We start from the raw sequence: 17949 nt of genomic DNA, 5'->3' as shown, positions 1-17949 counted from the left end.
GCATATGTATCCATGTTTGTTAACTGATGTGGTTAAACGTGTTATTGGTTTTTTTAAAAAAACAACTTAGACTGAGTTTTAGCACACATGCAAAACTTACAACAAATCCTTATTTCCTGATGAATAGCCTTTAGACTATAATGTAACTTAAATAGAAAACTATCTTTAGAAAAAAATTCCTCCAAAAGCATTTTATTTTTAAAATCTGATTTAAATAAAAAAAATCTGATTTAAATAAAAAAAATCCCATTTTTAAAATTATTTTTAAAAAATCATTGATTTTTATCCACCCTGATACCTGCACATCAAAGACATTTCTAGCTGGCAGCACGAAAGCTTCCTTCATTCTCCTGTGGTCCTACGTGTTCAAGAAAGATCCAACCAAAGCAAGCACTTTTAACAATAGTTTAGATTCACTTCCTTTCCGAATTCATCGCTACTTACTTTGTGCTACTTATTTTTCTTAAAATGATTCCTTTGTCCATCAGCACGGCTCAAGGGGTTGTTAGGAAAACCAGCATGGGCTCCTCTGATTTCACAACCAAGGGTAAGATGGTAGCCTGTGGATTGTCCCTCTTAGACACTCTTTGTCAGGAGATTTCTCTCAAGCAAGAATTAGGAGAAGGACCTCTGAAGACATATCCTAATTCTTTCTGGAGAAATGACTCTCTGTCGAAAAGTCAAGCTCTGGTGATCTTTCAAGAGCTGACCTAGAGCTGTGAATCAAGCTTGCACTGGCAAGAATCGTGAAGACTGCAGTCACTTTTCTGAGTTCAAACTTGATTGAGGCAACCACTGCTGTTGTGTATATATCTCAAACTGCCCTTCCGTGAACACAAGTCAGTGCTCAGGCTGGAACATACCAACTTCCTCTTTCTTCCTTTCTGCGTCTGATTCATGTCTGATAGCAATGGTATAAGGCAGCTTTGTACACAGAGCATCTTCTGAAACTCCAGCAATTATCTGCTTTTTTTCTTCAGTTATATTACAGAGAGCAAGCATGAAGAAGAGGGAGCGTAGCAATCATGATCAGCCTGAGCGTCAAGCATGCTTTGTACAATGGCGAAAGCATTGCACTGAGCACAATTCACAGGGATGTTCTTGTAGTGCTACTATTTCATCCAATGTGGGAGAAATTCTGGTGGTCTGAGACTACTGATTCTCCAAGGTACACGGTCACTTTTGGCCTTGGACCAGCTTAAGCAGGTTGCTTGCAGAGCTGGATTACAGTGGTACCTTGGGTTAAGAACTTAATTCATTCTGGAGGTCTGTTCTTAACCTGAGGCACCACTTTACCTAATGGGGCCTCCCGCTGCGTCGCCACTGCGTGATTTCTGTTCTCATCCTGAAGCAAAGTTCTTAACCCGAGGTACTATTTCTGGGTTAGCGGAGTCTGTAACCTCAAGCGTCTGTAACCCGAGGTACCACTGTATTTGACATCTTCTATTTGGTACTAGAAGAGAAGGTGTGGAAGGGGTGGGGCATAACAAGCACGAGAAAGAAAGAAGAAAAGGAAAAGTAGCAGAAGGGAAAAGATGGAAATGATGGCAAGCTTGCAGTGTGGGGAGAGGGAGGAAAAAGGGATGCCAGAGGGAGGACAGATGAGAAAACTGTCACACACAGAAGAATGGAGACATGCAAAGAGAGAAAATGGAAAATGACACGAACAGAAGGGAGGGAGGTACACGAGGAAGGGAAACACACAAAAGGCAGAAACAAAGATAAGGATCTCAACAGCAAGGAAAAGAGGCAGAGGAAAAACAAAGTTCTCTTCCAGGAAGAGAGTCACAATGTACACAGCCGTTCCATTACACCAGGAATTGCAACCTGTCATCCTTACATAATGATGTATTATTAAGTCCCCTAGGCTGGCCTGATTTCACAAACAGTACTTCAGGGAAGCAATATTTTTAAGGGTGCTGATGGGGGGTGATGTGCAATTTGAGGAATACACTTCAGGAATTCATGCAGTGTCACAGAGGATGCTGGGGATCAAATTGCAGAATGATCATATGATCCCAGAGTTGCATCCTAGCATCATCTGTGACACTGCATGAATTCCTGAAGTGTATTCCTCAAATTGCACATCACCCCCCATCTGCAATTTGATCCCCAGCATCCTCTGTGACACTTCAAGGAACCCTGAAATGCATGTCTTGGATTGCTGATCCCATAGCTTCTTGGGGAATCAGGTAAATCTATTGGGACAAATCCCAGGCTAACCCCCTGCCCCATCCAAGAGGGAGAAAAAACAGAGCTTGCACACTTGCTCAGTGTGACAGTTTGAGAGAAATCAAATCTTCTCATTTCTATTATGAATGACTTGTAATTGCAAGCTGTAATATAAGTGCATTCTCTGTGTGTCATTTCCCTTCACAACAACCCCCACCACCCAAAAATAAATGGAAATTCTTATTCCCACTTTCAAGATAAGGAATTGATTCAAAGATCGTGATTTGCCCAGAGTCTTTCAGAGAGTCCACAGCTGAACTAGAACTTGAGTTGAAGTCTTCTAGGGCAAAGTCTTAATGGAAAAGCTGTTTTTCATCTGAACTCCCCAGGTTACTCCAAGTTTCAAGGCAAGAATTTATTCATTTTTAAAATAAGGAAATGAAATTATTGCAAGGGCCACTTCACCCATGGTGTTTGTTTTTAATTTTATCTATTTAACAAAAATTATATACTGCCTTTTTGTAAAGAGAACCTCTAAAAAACAATGATAAAACAGGTTGTTGTTTTTTTAAAAAAAATCAAAACGTAATTAAAATCAAACCAAAAAGCTAAAAACAGACTAAAATGCATGTTAGCTTCTACACACCCAAATAGTCTTACCAGAACAGAAACATTTTTAGCAGGCACTTAAAAGAATACATTCGTACCTTGGATCCCGAATGCCCTGGAACTTGGACATTTCGGCTTCCGAACATCGCAAACCCAGAAGTGATTGTTCCAGTTTGCGAATGTTCTTTTGGAACCCAAACATCTGACAGGGCTTCTGCGGCTTCCTGCAGCCAATCAGAAGCCACGATTTGGTTTTCGAAGGTTTTGGAAATCGAACAGACTTCCAAAACGAATTCTGTTCCACTTCCAAAGGCACTTCCTTGCTATCAACAGGCAAGAAGTTCTAAAGTGTTGGTGCTCCTGAGCTAAAATATCAACCGGAAGAGATATAATATTTGTTTGCTTATTTAACTAAATTTATAAAACATTTTACATGTACACATAACATATAATGGATTAATAGGACCATGTATATTATACATGAACACCTAGCAGGAAACGGTGGGAAGCCACAGATCATCAACAACTGAATCACCACTTAATGTGTAAAGTGATCCCAAGAGCTCCAGAAACAATTCTGCATCTTTAGAAATACCTCTAAGGCTGTAATCATTTGCACACTTAACTGGGAGCAAGCCCCACTGAACACGATAGAGCTTACTTCTGATCACCAGGCATAGACATTTACAGGAGAAATATGCTCTTGTTTCTCTCTGCAAGTTTATAACCTGTTCTCCAAGAAGTTTGCTATGTAAGTGTCTTAAGTCACAAACCTGAGGCCTGCTGTGGCTATGTTCTGGTAGAATCTTGGGAGACGTAATTTTAAAATGGTGTTTTGGGGTTGGGGAGGGTACTGGATTGTTTTTGAATTGATTTTTATTATGTATTTTCTGCTTTTATATTGTGATTTTAATGTTGTAACTGCCCTGAGACCTGCAGGTATAGGGCAGTATACAAATTTAAACAACAACAACACATGGGAAATGGAGGAGGGGCTAGATAAGATCCTAATTCAGGCATAGGCAAACTCCGGCCCTCCAGATGTTTGGGACTACAATTCCCATCATCCCAAGCTAACAGGACCAGTGGTCAGGGATGATGGGGAATTGTAGTCCCAAACACCTGGAGGGCTGGAGTTTGCCTATGCCTGTCCTAATTCCTCTGCAATCAGTGGGAGGAGAAGGGTTGGGGGAGAATGGCACATTTAAGTCAAAGCCAGGGAAGACGTTTGCCCATTTAAAGTAGTGGGCTTTCATAGACAACGTACGCATATCTGGTGCCATTTACAGAACATATTTATATCATTTAAAAGTGGTGGATCTTTCTTTGTCTCCTGTTAAAATGTGTACATTATAGAAGATCATAATAACAATTATAAGCCACTAAGCCATATATATATGTAAAGGTAAAGGGACCCCTGACCATTAGGTCCAGTCGTGGACGACTCTGGGGTTGCAGCGCTCATCTCGCTTTATTGGCCAAGGGAGCCAGCGTACAGCTTCCGGGTGATGTGGCCAGCATGACAGACCCCCCCCCCCAAAAGAGGTCTGACTTTTCTCCCTCCTTTAACTGTCCCCACTGAGAACAAACTGAGAGCCATTGCTGTGGTCTAGTCAGCTTCAGGACTGATACTCCAGGGTTTGTGCTCAATGCTACATTCATCTATAAGTACATTTGCATTCCATTCAGGATTTTCAAAAGCATCATAATCTCTGGAAGTCAGGGGCTTTCAGAATCTTCCTTCTGCTCATTGCATTTAATGTCATTTAATTGCATTTAATGTCAGAGTAGCACCGAGTCCCCGTATCTTTCATTTCTGAAATAATCGCCAATCCACACTCCCCCTCCCCTCCCCAATCAAAATGCACCAGGACAAAGAGCACAAATCCTTAAGCAATATTTAGCGGATTTCTTCCTTCAAAATCTGACTGACCGTAGGCAACACATCTGAATAAATTTTCCTTTGAAAGAGACAGATTGGCAACATGCGCACAGCTCCCCCAGTAATCACTCAGTGCATCAAACCACAGGAATTAGGTGAAATCTCACGTCGGCTTCACCTACACCAAGAGTGTTTCACCTCACTAGCAAAGAATAGCCTAGATGTTCCCTGCACATGAGTGACGAAGGTCTGGCTGCCATAAACTGCTGTCAATAGCAAGGTGTGTGTTTTGTTTGTTTATTCCCAAGGAGGCATGTTTATCATGGCTGTCAGGGATTATAAAAATATTTCCATGCCTTGAGACAGCTTGATATTGTAGCATGCAACTAAACGTGTGGGTAAATGTGCAGGTGGAACACTGAAATAAACAAGAAATCTTCCATAAGAAGCTTAAGTTATGATCCCCATGGATGGCAGCAGAATAAAGCTAAGGGTAGGAAGGGAAACACAAAGCGTTGGGAGGGGAAGCGGCATCAGGCAAAACACAAGGGAAGCTTGTTGTGTACATAGTCTTCCATCCAATGTGCTCAGGAATGCACGCAATGCCATGTGATCATGCAATAGGAGTGAGCAACAGACCCTTTGGTGCAATCAGAAGACTGAACCAAAATCCTGAATATAGATGATATAGATACAGATGTATATAAAGATACCTTTCTAGCCCTCAAGATTGCAGCTGAAATCATAATACCAAAAATAGTGAAGGACCCAGAGATATATATAGCTGCTTTAAAAGGCACCCACATAAATTTGCTTTTTCTTCCAGCTGCTTGGGTTTCCCCCCCAGTAGTCACGATTTCTACATTTACAGAAAAGATTTTACAGGGTCTGACTCAGATTATTCTCTCTTAAAAAACAAAACAAAAAACCATACATTTCAAATGGAGGATATTGTATCTTACTAGGCCTTATGTTAATTGGAAGAAACAATGGCTGCTGTTACGAGAGACAATGTGGGCGGACAGATATAATTAGACTGTGAACTGGTTCAAGCCATCATACCTTTGCAACAAACTCATTGTGTGTTCTCAGGTCTTCCAGCATCCTCCCATGTGTAAACTGGAGATAATGGTGAATGAGAAGTTGTGAGCACAGTGAGAATTATAAGGCACTTTGCAAATTAGAGGGTCTGTTCTTATGGCAATTTTACCTGGGAGTTATGTGATGAGGTCATCATGGGTTGATTTACCACCACCACCCCAGGGGTTTGTGTAGCACTTCCCAACCTTAGGAATGTCAAAAAATGCATTCTCAATAGTGTTGTTCACAACACCTTGGAAAACTTTAATGAAGTGGATTGATACACATAAGGCCAACCTAAGAATAGTGGTCACTTAAGGAAGAAATATTTTGAGGGGTGACCACAATGCAGAATGCAAGCTGGGAGATGAACCCAAAGACTCTCTGCAGCACTTGTGGCGATTCTGGGGTGCCCTTGGTGGACTTTGGGATGGACCCACTCAAGGCAGCAAAATGTCTTGAGAAGGAACTCACCTAGGTATCAAAAGACCTGTGGCTTAAGTTCCCAATGTTACAGCAGAGAAAAAGATGTCAGCTTAAGGCAATGGTGGTCAATTTATGTTACTGAATGAAAACAGGATCAATAAGAAACAGTGATAACTGGATCTGAGGGTGAAGTCAAGACACTTTGCTGTCCTCTTAGGGAACTTAATTTGTGGCAGGGTTGCCAGAGTTTAGCCCTATAACCTGTTTTCAGTGGAGTCTGGAAGAATATGAGTTACTACTGCTGAAGAAGTAGCTCTGAATGTGTACAGAGTGTGTTTCCATCAAGATTAAGTGAACCCACATACAGGATTTAAAAACAGCACTTTCCAAGTCTTCTCTTTTTAGATATGATAGAGGCTCCAATGAGGTTGCATTCACACAGGGTTTTGTTCTGTTTCCCCAGCATTTCCCAAATTTCCATATTATATCTGAGCTTTCACACAACATAAACGCCACTTCTGGAAACCTAGTGGAATACAGTGGAAGTTTAGTGCTCATTTCCATGTTAATTGGTTCCAGAAATAATCTGCTTGCAACACCATTAAACCAGAAAATCGTGGAAGTAAAGTGATGAAATTTGGGGTGGGATACTGGCATACAGTTGTTTCCTGCTGTTTTTATGGTTGACTCACGAGGGATCGACATTCATTGTGCCACACTCTGCGAATGAACTTTAATGCAACATGCCAGTATGTCAGTAAAAAAAGCCACCGACCCATAATGCAACAGGTACTGCAGTGTGAAAGGAATTCTAGAAAACAGGACAGAAGCACTAGCATTATAATCAGGAAAAGTAACAGAATATATCCCATGTCAGAATGCACCCAAAATGAGGTTAAACAATAATAATTGTCTCTCTGAGACAGAATTTTTTTAGTAAGTGACAAATAATACTACTGAAAATAAATAATCATTAGGGATAATTTATGGTGTTGCATTTATATCCCACCTTTCTGTCATCGTGGACCCCAAGGCGGCCTACAAGTGCCTCCCAAGTGGTCTCTCATCCAGACACTATCCCACCTCATAGCTGCTTAGGCTTCAATTCAGCAAGGTAGCGGCTTCATGTGTTTTCAGGCCATACACTGGGACCACAGGTGGTTTCAACAGCTAGAAGAGGCTTCCCACTGTCCAGGTCACCAAGTGCAAATCCACACCATACATTCAGTGCACATTTTAAAGCACATGGCTTCTACATTTCACAGGATACTTTGGGGGAAGCCAGCTGCATTGGATGTTCTTTATATGCATGGTATGGATCTGCCCCATCAAAAGCTGGAATGGAGGCTTTTAAAGTCTCTGAACCTGTGGGTATTCCCTGCTAGCACTGGCTAAAACTGCTACTTCTTTGTTTTTTCCCCATAGGGGCTGAAAGGTATGTATGTATGTACAGTATGTATGTATGTATGTATGTATCTCTGTGTGTGAGTGTGTGTTTAATTGCTTTTTGACTGAAGCTTTCCGTGGCTGTTTAGCCTGATTCTTGGATTTTATTGGCCTTGTTTTTATTTTTATTTCTTCTTACTTGTTTGTAAACTACTTTGAACAATTGGTGGGATGCGGGTGGCGCTGTGGGTAAAACCTCAGCGCCTAGGACTTGCCGATCGCATGGTCGGCGGTTCAAATCCCCGCGGCGGGGTACGCTCCCGTTGCTCGGTCCCAGCACCTGCCAACCTAGCAGTTCGAAAGCACCCCCGGGTGCAAGTAGATAAATAGGGACCGCTTACCAGCGGGAAGGTAAACAGCGTTCCGTGTGCTGCGCTGGCTCGCCAGATGTAGCTTGTCACGCTGGCCACGTGACCCGGAAGTGTCTGTGGACAGTGCTGGCTCCCGGCCTATAGAGTGAGATGAGCGCACAACCCTAGTCTGTCAAGACTGGCCTGTACGGGCAGGGTACCTTTACCTTTACTTTTGAACAATTGGAAAAGTAGTATACAAGTATTTTAATAAAATGAGGCAATAAATACAAGTTTGAAAAGGAGGAGGAACTGAACAAGGAGGCAAAATGTGTCACCCTTAAGATGCTTTTCTGGAAAAAATAATAGTAACCACAGAGCAGGTGGGGTTTTGGGGTTTTTTGCTAAATATCGTTCTTTACTTCTCAGCATTTAGCACAAGAGAAGCCAATTTTTAACAAGATGGTTACACAGGGGAATAATGTGTCTTAAAGGGTGTGATGTTAACATGTTTCCTGAAACACATTACCTAACATGCATTTGAATGTTTGGAGACAGTCTACTGCACGTTAGCAAATTCACTGCAAAAACAATAACACTCTTTGCTATGTGTCAACCCCTTGTGTAGATGTGCCCTTAGAGACTAAATGTTGCTACCACCTGAGTGTTGCTAAGAGGCATATACAAAATGAGATCAGCAGCCTTCAGCCAGACAGCAGAAATCTATGGTGCAACTGGCCCTAGTAGCAATGCTGTGTTAGCAGCAGCAGCAAAAAGAAAAGAAAAGAAGGGGGGGCGTATCCAGGAATGAACAACGAAAGAGGCACACACTCTGAGAGAAAGCTACAGCAAACACATATCTGTGAACAAGTGTTCTCCAATATAGCCTATAAATCTGTCCGTAGATTGGTTCCATTAGAAAAAGCTTAAGGTCCACTGCAGCCTCCGTTCTGCCTTTCACAGTTTAGTGACAATCTATGATTAATACAAGGTTCATATTCGCCCCCCCCAAAAAAAACCCCATCACCATATTTATTTAAATTTTCACGAGATATAATCTATGAAAATCAGGAGCCTGAACCTTCCACCGTTCTCTTTAATTTGTGGCAGAATGATAACTCATCAGGGATAGGTCTTCCTATCTGTCAATTTCAAGACTTCTAAAATAATCTTCAGCTGTTTATACTCCAAATGTGGAACCTGATTCTATGCATGTTTACCCGGAAGTGAAATTCTCTTGTTCAGCAGGGTCTGCTTCCAAGTATGAATAGGATTTCAGCCTTAATATCACAAAGAATAAGGCACACAAATTACCCACTTGGTAGTGAGAGAAAATACCTAATCCTCTTCCATCTTTTCACGTGGAATGTTGTGTCACTAACTCAGTGGAGCTTGTGTGTAAAGCCAAAGCAAGTAACTTGGCTGTAACCAGAACCCAGTTGTGTGATTTAAAGGCTAACCTGCTGCGCCACAGTTTACATCATTTCTATCTTACAGCTCCCACTACAGCATATTTGCATTTTGACCATCTGCTTCTTCCTGCACTCCACTATTAAACATGCTTGCTGTGCCTGTGCAGGTTGAGTCCTTTGGGAGCTAATAGATTGTCCTTAGGGATGCACAGGTGCAATTTAGTTGTTACTTATCCTGAGGTCCTGGCTTCCCTCCTTAAAAAATAAAAATAAAAACCGCCAAACTTTGCTTCTGTGCACTGCAATTGTGGCTGCTTTTTTACTAAGCCTCTTTCACATCTCCCTCGTTTGTTTAAGTCACTTTTGTAAAACACCTACTGTATTCATCTTTCAGAGGCTAACAATTAAGACTTCACTTGGAAAAGTGTGCAGAAAATTAACATTTAACAAGCCAACATGTATCAACAAACAAGGGCGTGGGATCAATCACTATTGAACTGCTCCCCTTCCAAATATCCCAAGTTAGACTACTAAAGAAAGGGTAGTCAATATTAGGAATCAATCTGCATTGTTGTTTTTTTTAGCTGAATTCAAAGTCAGTGTGCTAAAATGTCCGGAATGTTGGACTTAGACTAGGGAAATGCACTAACTCACCTTTGGGACAGTCACCCTATCATACTCTGCCTACCTGCCCCGCAGGGTTGTTGTGAGGGTAAAATGAGAAAACCCCATGCATAAGTTCACTGAAGAACAGTCAGTGTAAAAATGCAATAGATAAGTACCAGAGAGACACAACTGCCACGCTGCCTGAAGCAAAACTGGTCTCCACTGAGTTCTGTACCCATGTAAAATTGTGCATAAGATCTTTATGAATATAATTTTTAAACAGTCACGTAACTGAGGGCTTTTAGCTAGTTAAAACTCTTACTGAGGCTTCAATACATTCATTCGATGTGCGCATACTTCTGATCCCATAACATCAGAACTGGTTGCCTAAGCATTTTTTTTTTTACGTGAACAGGGCCATTGGTCCCTACCAAACCCTAGGACTCTGGTGCTCCTTAAAAGTTGCATGGCTAATGGACTCTGAAAGAACATTTCTGCGTACATGTGCTCAAGGGACCACTTCCATATGATGCTATGAGCCTCAAACTTTGCATCACATAATTATTCTTCAAATGATTAATCAAGGACTGAACTAATACCAAAAACTGAGTAGTCAACCTCAGCATGAACATATTGGAACTCCAGAATTTGCCCATGAAAGTGAGCATGGAGCTCTCATTAACTTAATTATTCATTAATATATTACTTGTTAAATTTGTATACCACCCTTCATCCATAGATCTCAGGGTGCCACTCTCTTCTGGGGAACTAGTTCTGTAGTGATACAGGGAAGAGAAATGGCGAACCCACACGAAACCATTTCCTACAGTCCTCTGGCTTTATACTGGGCTGACCAGATCCTGATCAAACATTAGTTCAGTTGGTTTTGTTTGCATCAGAGATGCTTAATAACTGCTACAGATGTTTTAGCATACATTGAGAGTATGTATAATCGGTGGGTTTATTTACTTGTGAGGGGTTTTGGGTTTATTCATTTCACAAATTTGTTTCGCAAAAAAGGGGGGAAGCCCTTGTCCGCTTACATGCATGATGTTTTGTGCTACTCTATGCCTTTCATAGTGCTAAAACTATTGTGAAATTTAGGCACATTTAATAAACAGGTCAATCAACTAATCAACCTCTATCAATTTAAACTATTCCTTAAAATTGGGTTGAAGCCCTAATAAAAAATGCATACCAGTTCCATCAGCTATCTGGGTTTCTTCTCTTGTCCACTGGCCAGCAGACAAATCCCTTGCCACAGAAGCTATTCATCCACAACTCTCTTTTCCTTCTAAGGCTGACAACTAAGAGAGCTACATGGCAGCACCAGTTAGATTGGGGGCAGGGGTAGGTTTTGTCCAGTGTTAACTGCTTACACATAGTACACAGGCTTAGTGAAGTGTTGTTGTTGTTAATTTTAAACAAAGCAGACCAGACTGCTTGAAAACTATGCAATTTCCATACTTAATTTTTTGAGTTTGTCATTTTCCCTGGTCTGTTAATGATTTCTCATTTCTCCAGTAAATACCAGGAAGAAAGAACATAAGAGCCCTGGTGGATCAGGCTAAACAGACATCTAGTCCTGGTCTCACAGTGCCCAACCTGTGGGAAGCCACAAGAAACTGGTAAAAGCTTATAGTTATGAGTCACCTGTTCAAAACCAGTTCCCACCCACCCCTGGAAATTGCCAATTCTGGTGGTGAATAAATGAGCTCATGAACATGTAGTGTTCTTTTAAAAAGGGGGGGATGCAAGTGGCCCACCTCAAGCACGGAGGAGAAGCAAAAATATCAACTGAACCAGCATTCAATTTGCCAGTTTGCACACTTAGCATTTAAGTTGTGAAGTCAGAAAGAAACCAAGCTCATCCCACACCTGAAGGATGCATTGCAAGTTCTATTTTTATAACACATTGTCTTCAACCTTACATCTATGTTAAAGTACTGAGAAAACATATTTGCACAACATTTGTGGTGGTCTGTGCAAATGTTTGCTGTCCAGCATCCTTGCCCCCATAACTCTGGAGGGACTGCCTTGTAGAGGAAGATGCCGCTGCCTTGCATGACGTGCAAATACTGTGGATGTACATGAAGCAATAGCTGCTGACCACAAATTTAAGAGCCCTGCAACATTAGACAACCGAGTAATGCTTCATAAACAAACAACACACATGACAAATATATTTATCACTTGGATAACAGGATTTGTCTACGTCTTGAAGTAACAGAAGTCGAACAAAAAGAAGGAAAGAGTTAATCCTGGTTTGACGACAGATTTGCCTCAGGCTACATCTCAAATAGTGGCTTCCAGGACCTCTCTGCTCAGTCCACTAGAACATACTGTCTCTCTAGCATGCCCGGTGAAGCAGAAAACAAGAACACTTGTGTTAGCTGAGATGCATATGTACATCTGGCCACACTGTGTGCAGCAAAAGAATTATAATAATAAAAAAATGAACACCTTCCCTGTTCAGGGTGTATGTTTATGCGTATGAGTGCTCATAAGCAAGGAATGTCTAGAGTCAATGGGAAACAAGCAAGAGAACTTGTGGCCTATCCATTTTTGATAAGTTTTGCGGCTTATGAATATTCTAAGCAGGGTCACCATGTTTGTGGCTTGAGTGTCTGCTAGACAGGAACTATGTTGGTGGAGAAAGCTAGTAAAGCAAATACCAACAACCTTGCTGTCTGTTAACTCTAGCCTGCCCAATATCCTGCCTAGGAAAATGAGGCCTGCCAAAGGAGTTCTTGAGAACCACTTGGCAAGTGACCACTGGTATGATTCATGCAAGCTTAACGAAAATTAAATACCCAGTTTAGCCTCTCTCTTTCTCTTTCCTTCCAGTCACAATAGAGCAGAAGCTGTCAAATGGCAGGCGCATCTAGATGCCCTTCCGCTTTCTTTCCAGGGTGGTGGTTGCACCTTAATGCATAAGTGGTACAAAAGGAGTACTTGTTTGTGGCCTTGAGTCAGGCTTGCAAATGAGTGGATTTTTTTTGGCATTTAAAAAACGAATATCTAATTAGATCAACACAGCTCTCAAAGAGGAAAATGGTACAAAAACCTGCACGGGTATTTCCTTTTGTCCCAAGTCTGCCACTTGTAAAGAAGAGATAGCAATAGCAACCTGTTGTCCTTTCTAAAAATGAACTCTCGCCCTTCATATAGTGCCAGTTTTTGACCTTGCTAGCCCCGATTTGCTGCTCAGTGTTTCTTGCAGAGCTGGAGGGCCCGTCACCCCATTTTTCTTTTCCTCTTAACGCTCCTTGGCAGCGTTTATTCTCCGTCTGCTACCAAGGGGCCAATTAGTGCTTCACTGTTGTTGAGCTTTGTGATTTACCTAATAGGAACTAGATTGGAATTAAATAGGGCACCAAACAGCCATGAGCAGGTATCAGCATTATGGGCTGCATTCAAACAGGTGGGGATCCTTGATGCGAAGCAGTAAGCGCAAAGAACAACAGTGTGATGGGTCTTTCATGCCAAAAAGCTTTTCAATGAAACAAAACACATACTGGACATGCTTAACTATGCTACAAAACTGTAAAAAATAAAGCAATGCTGGAAGCAGAGGCTCTCACAACAATGAAATCAGTCCCTATCAACATAATACATGTTACTATGGACCCAATGTGATGACATGCGTATTTAGTAAGAACATGGGAAGATGAAGACGGTGTCTCCAAGTGAGACAGAAATAGGAAAGTCCAGCACCTGTGTGGAGTATGTCATAAAAGGGACGCAGGTGGCGCTGTGATCTAAACCACTAAGCCTCTTGGGCTTGCCTATCAAAAGGTTGGCAGTTCAAATCCACACGACGGCATGAACTCCCGTTGCTTTGTCCCAGTTTCTGCCAACCTAGCAGTTCAAAAGCATACCAGTGCAAGTAAATAAATAGGTACCACTGTAGCGGGAAGATAAACGACGTTTCCGTTTGCTCTGGCTTCCGTCACAGTGTCCTGTTGCACCACAAGCAGTTTAGTCATGTTGGCAGCATGACCGCGAAAGCTGTCTGTGGACAAACGCCAGCTCCCTTGGCCTGAAGCAAGATGAGCGCCGCACCCCATAATTGCCTTTGACTGGACTTAACCATCCAGGGGTCCTTTACGTTTACCATGTAATGAAGTTATACAACTGGGGTGCATCTAGGCTGTCTAGCAACTCCTAGCACTCCTCAAATCATTGCCTTTCTGCTGTAATCCACATGCCAAACTGCAATTGACTTTCTGCACTTCAGGGGTTGCAACGCTCCATACATCCCACTGTTCCGTTTACACTACTACTTGCAAGTTTCAGCCACGTTAATGGTGAGGAAGAGACAATAATTGCCAGCACAGTATTTTAGAAATCAATTATTTAATTTATGTTAAAATGCTTAAAAATAAAAAAGATGCTTTTGCAAAGCACCTTGGTGGCATTTTAAAAGGAAGGCTAAAAAGTGTTAAATGAATTAGGATGGGGAGCCCCAGCCCCAGTGTTAAAACAGTACCGATTGGAAAAGCAGCATGGGTTTTCAAATCAATTTCTAAACTTACCCTAAAACCCTTTTTAAAAACTATATAAACACTATTGTGCAAATATTTCAATTATCTTTTAAAATATATATTAAAATTATGCATTTTAGCATAACTCAGAAGTTTAATTAAAGCAAACTTAACTCACTGACCCCAAAAAATGTAAACAATGAAGTTATGCTGTAGTAGATGCAAGATGAGAGATTCACTCATCCATCACTGCACACATAAAAGCCACACCTCTTTTAAAATGTGAGTGAGTAGTGTTAAAAATAACCCATACTTGTGGTCCTTATGGGGATGGTCTATAGAGAGAGTAGGGTTATAAGGGTAACTAGCCTCTGTCCTATCTTCTTGCTTTGTGGCCTTCTTCTATCTGATGGGGGAAGGCAGACACTTGTGGATCACGATGGCACCTTTTCTATAGTGACAGAGAAATGAAGAGGTAGAGCCCTACCCTCCAATCCCTGACCGCAGCCAACTGCCCTCCCCAGCCTCTGAGATGCTGCTCCTTGCCGCTCCCTGCATATTCAGGTTCTCCATCTTGCCACCCCCCATGAACTCCTTGCTATGGGCATTACTTCAGAAGGTCAGCAGCAGTGGCGTAGCAAGGTCAGGTGGTACCCGGTACAGAAAATCTCTTGTCACCCCCCCCCCATTGAAATTATTTTTTTTTAAAGGAAAAAATAAGATAATTGCAGTTGTAAGTGTTATTTTCTGGTTTATTTACTTAACATTGTGAGCATAAGCACTTAAAAACCTTTCTTTAGCGATGGGAATTTCTTAATTTAAAAACACTTATTTTTGCCATTTTGTCACCCCCCTCAGTGATGACACCCGGGTCGGCCCGCACCCACCACACCTCCCTTCCTATGCCACTGGTCACCAGCACACTTCTAGTAAATCAAATGATGAAATTCTGCACCTTATACCACATTCAAGTTTTACACAACAATTCCAGGGAACACACAAAACTCAGATGGTAACACACAAGAAGAGCAGACACATTCTAATCTCATGTTCTGTTATGAGGTACAGAAGATACGTTTCTGCACCTCGTAAAGGAATACATCTGACATTTTTGCAAAGTATTCGGCATTTGTATTTATTGTATTAACCATTAGAATAGGGTAGAATTTTATGCCTCCTTTGTGCTGCTGTAAATGCCTATTAGACATGGAAAGGAAATAAGCTCGTCTGGCATTAATACAGGTATTATATATTTATGGCATACATATGTTTTGCCTCATGAAAGAAGCGTGCCTTATGTAGACAGAAACTCTTTGCCACATGCATTTTCCGTATTGTGCGACTGCTCATTCTGATATGCATCTGTGAACATTTATAACCATGTATGAAATAAACCAACAAATTTAGTCTTAATATCAATATAAGAAAGTGCACAGATTGACCAGTGGTAGATGCCCAATTCTGCACAATACACACAAATGTAATGAGCAATACCACATTGTTAAGATAAGAGTTAGAGCTTCAGGATCTCTGCTTCTTCACTAGATCACCAACAGAGATCCTTCCTTCTCCACCAAAACCTCACTAAAACTTCAATCCTCACTCACTTATAATCCTTCCTACAAGGCCTATCTACATAATTCTCATAATTTTATAAATATATCTACCTCCCTTTTCACAAACAAACACCAATGCTCAGTTGTATCCCTCTCATTTTCAACAACAACCAAGAGCTCCTCTTTCATGTCAAAATGTACCTTGCAGAAAGAGCTTTCATTGATTATTCTGAACCTCAGTTCTGGAGTCGCCCTGTCACCTTATCTGCATATTTGCATTGTTTCTCTACCCCTTCATACTACCTCGATCCAACTATACACATTTTCGCACTCATAATTTCACCCATACACCTGCACATACGCAATAACACTTTCCCAGTATGCGAATATGCAGCACGCACATATACACACAAAACACATGTAGAATTTTCACCTATAGTGGTGCGCATAGATGTAACCACTCTTTCTCCCGATATCTGTTTGGGTAAAGTGTCGTGTGCAAAGCAGCCCTGCATTAAGAAAAAACCGTGCCCTTTCTCTCTTTTTCTCTCTACAGCCTGTCCCGCACCCAATGGTCTCAAAACTTGGGTTCCTTCTCTTATCCTGACTTACTACACTTTGATCTTCCTTCCTCCTATTTACTCCTATAACTGCATTGTACATTGTGAGCTGCACCTAACATTAAAGATACTATCTCACCCAAATAAAGTTTGGGTGTGGAAGAAGTGCTGGAGTGAGTGTGTGTGTGTGTAGAGGGATGGGACTAGTCACTAGACAGAATTCATGCTTTGCACTTTGCAGAGGCAGAAGAGAGCCTCCATTTTCCTTGCTATACTGAGGAGGGTCTCAGGCCAATTTTGTCTCCCTCCCCCTTTTTCCCATCCTACTCAGTCTTTTAACGCACATGGTAATCTCCTACAGGCCCGGGCTGGGAAAGCATTAGACCTCTTTCTCCCTCTTTTCCTCACCCTCCTCAACCCGCTCCTGTATGGTTCCAGTTGCGTTGGGGGACATTGGGGAGGGGGGTGTTTTTGTGCCAGTCAAGACTTCTACAGATTTCTAGATTCTTGCTATTTGTCCAAAAGTAATGCACTCCAGACTTATGGTGTGTGATAAAAGCTATGAGACCTCAGAGAATCCAGTTTCAGTTAAAATCCCATCAATATTTTAAACATAATGGGAATCCACAGGAACGAAGAGCAACGTTATTATTTTTAAGGAGCAGCAACAGCGAAACAGCTCTTCTCTCCCTTTTTGAGCACTGCCTCAACAGCAGTTAAGGTTATCCCCTCCAAAAGCAGCAGCAGCATTGAGCACACAGCCCCCTTACATTGTTGCCCCTCACACTCGGCCAGCTATTTGCTGAATGATAAATAGCACCGTTCTCTACATAAAATGTTGTTTACTCTCTCAAATCCGTAAGAGATGTTGCCCTAAAAAAACACAACCCGCAAGCTTTATTGCAAACCGTCTAGATTTGGACGTGTCCGCTAGTCTCAGAACAGCACAAGATTCTGGATATAACAATGACAAAAGATTCATGGTCTCATTCTTCCTGGCATCCAGCTTTTTTAAAGGGGGGGGGGGCAAAAGAACACAACATATGTACAATTAGAGAGGCGGGTGAAAAAACCCGATTCCTCCTCCCACCTCATTCTCAGTATCAGTCGCCCAGTAAATCTTGCAAAAAAGACACAACAGAACACGACAAGGAGCCAACAGGTGGGGGTGGGGGGGCCGAGTTAAAACATTTTCCGAAAAGAAAAGAAAAGCTTTTGTGTTCATTTGCAAACGGCCGAGCTCCTTTCCTTCGCCTCTTTGTAAACCGAAGGGGCTCAAGCTTTCTGAAACGCGATTAAAAAGATAAATACATAAAAACCGCGCTAAGTTTGACCTTCTCATTAACCCTTGTGGCCAACGAGAACAATTTTAACGCCACAATGAAACAATTCCCTTGGGTGGGTTAGATGGGTGTGCATCTTT

The 17949-nt window shown here is 41.7% G+C and overlaps 2 protein-coding genes across 2 annotated transcripts in view; one reads left to right on the top strand and one right to left on the bottom strand.

The window, feature by feature from the left end:
- POGLUT1 (protein O-glucosyltransferase 1) overlaps positions 1-17949 on the top strand; it is a 366888-nt gene that overhangs the window by 287371 nt on the left and 61568 nt on the right. The gene's annotated exons all lie outside the window — the stretch shown is intronic.
- BCL9 (BCL9 transcription coactivator) overlaps positions 1-17949 on the bottom strand; it is a 104918-nt gene that overhangs the window by 86032 nt on the left and 937 nt on the right. The gene's annotated exons all lie outside the window — the stretch shown is intronic.

This window comes from Podarcis erhardii (genome assembly GCF_964252035.2).
Source record: "Podarcis erhardii genome assembly, chromosome: 4".
In the NCBI taxonomy this organism is placed as follows: domain Eukaryota; kingdom Metazoa; phylum Chordata; class Lepidosauria; order Squamata; family Lacertidae; genus Podarcis; species Podarcis erhardii.
Note: the sequence above shows the minus strand (reverse complement) of the source record. Positions and strands in the feature narration are given on the sequence as shown.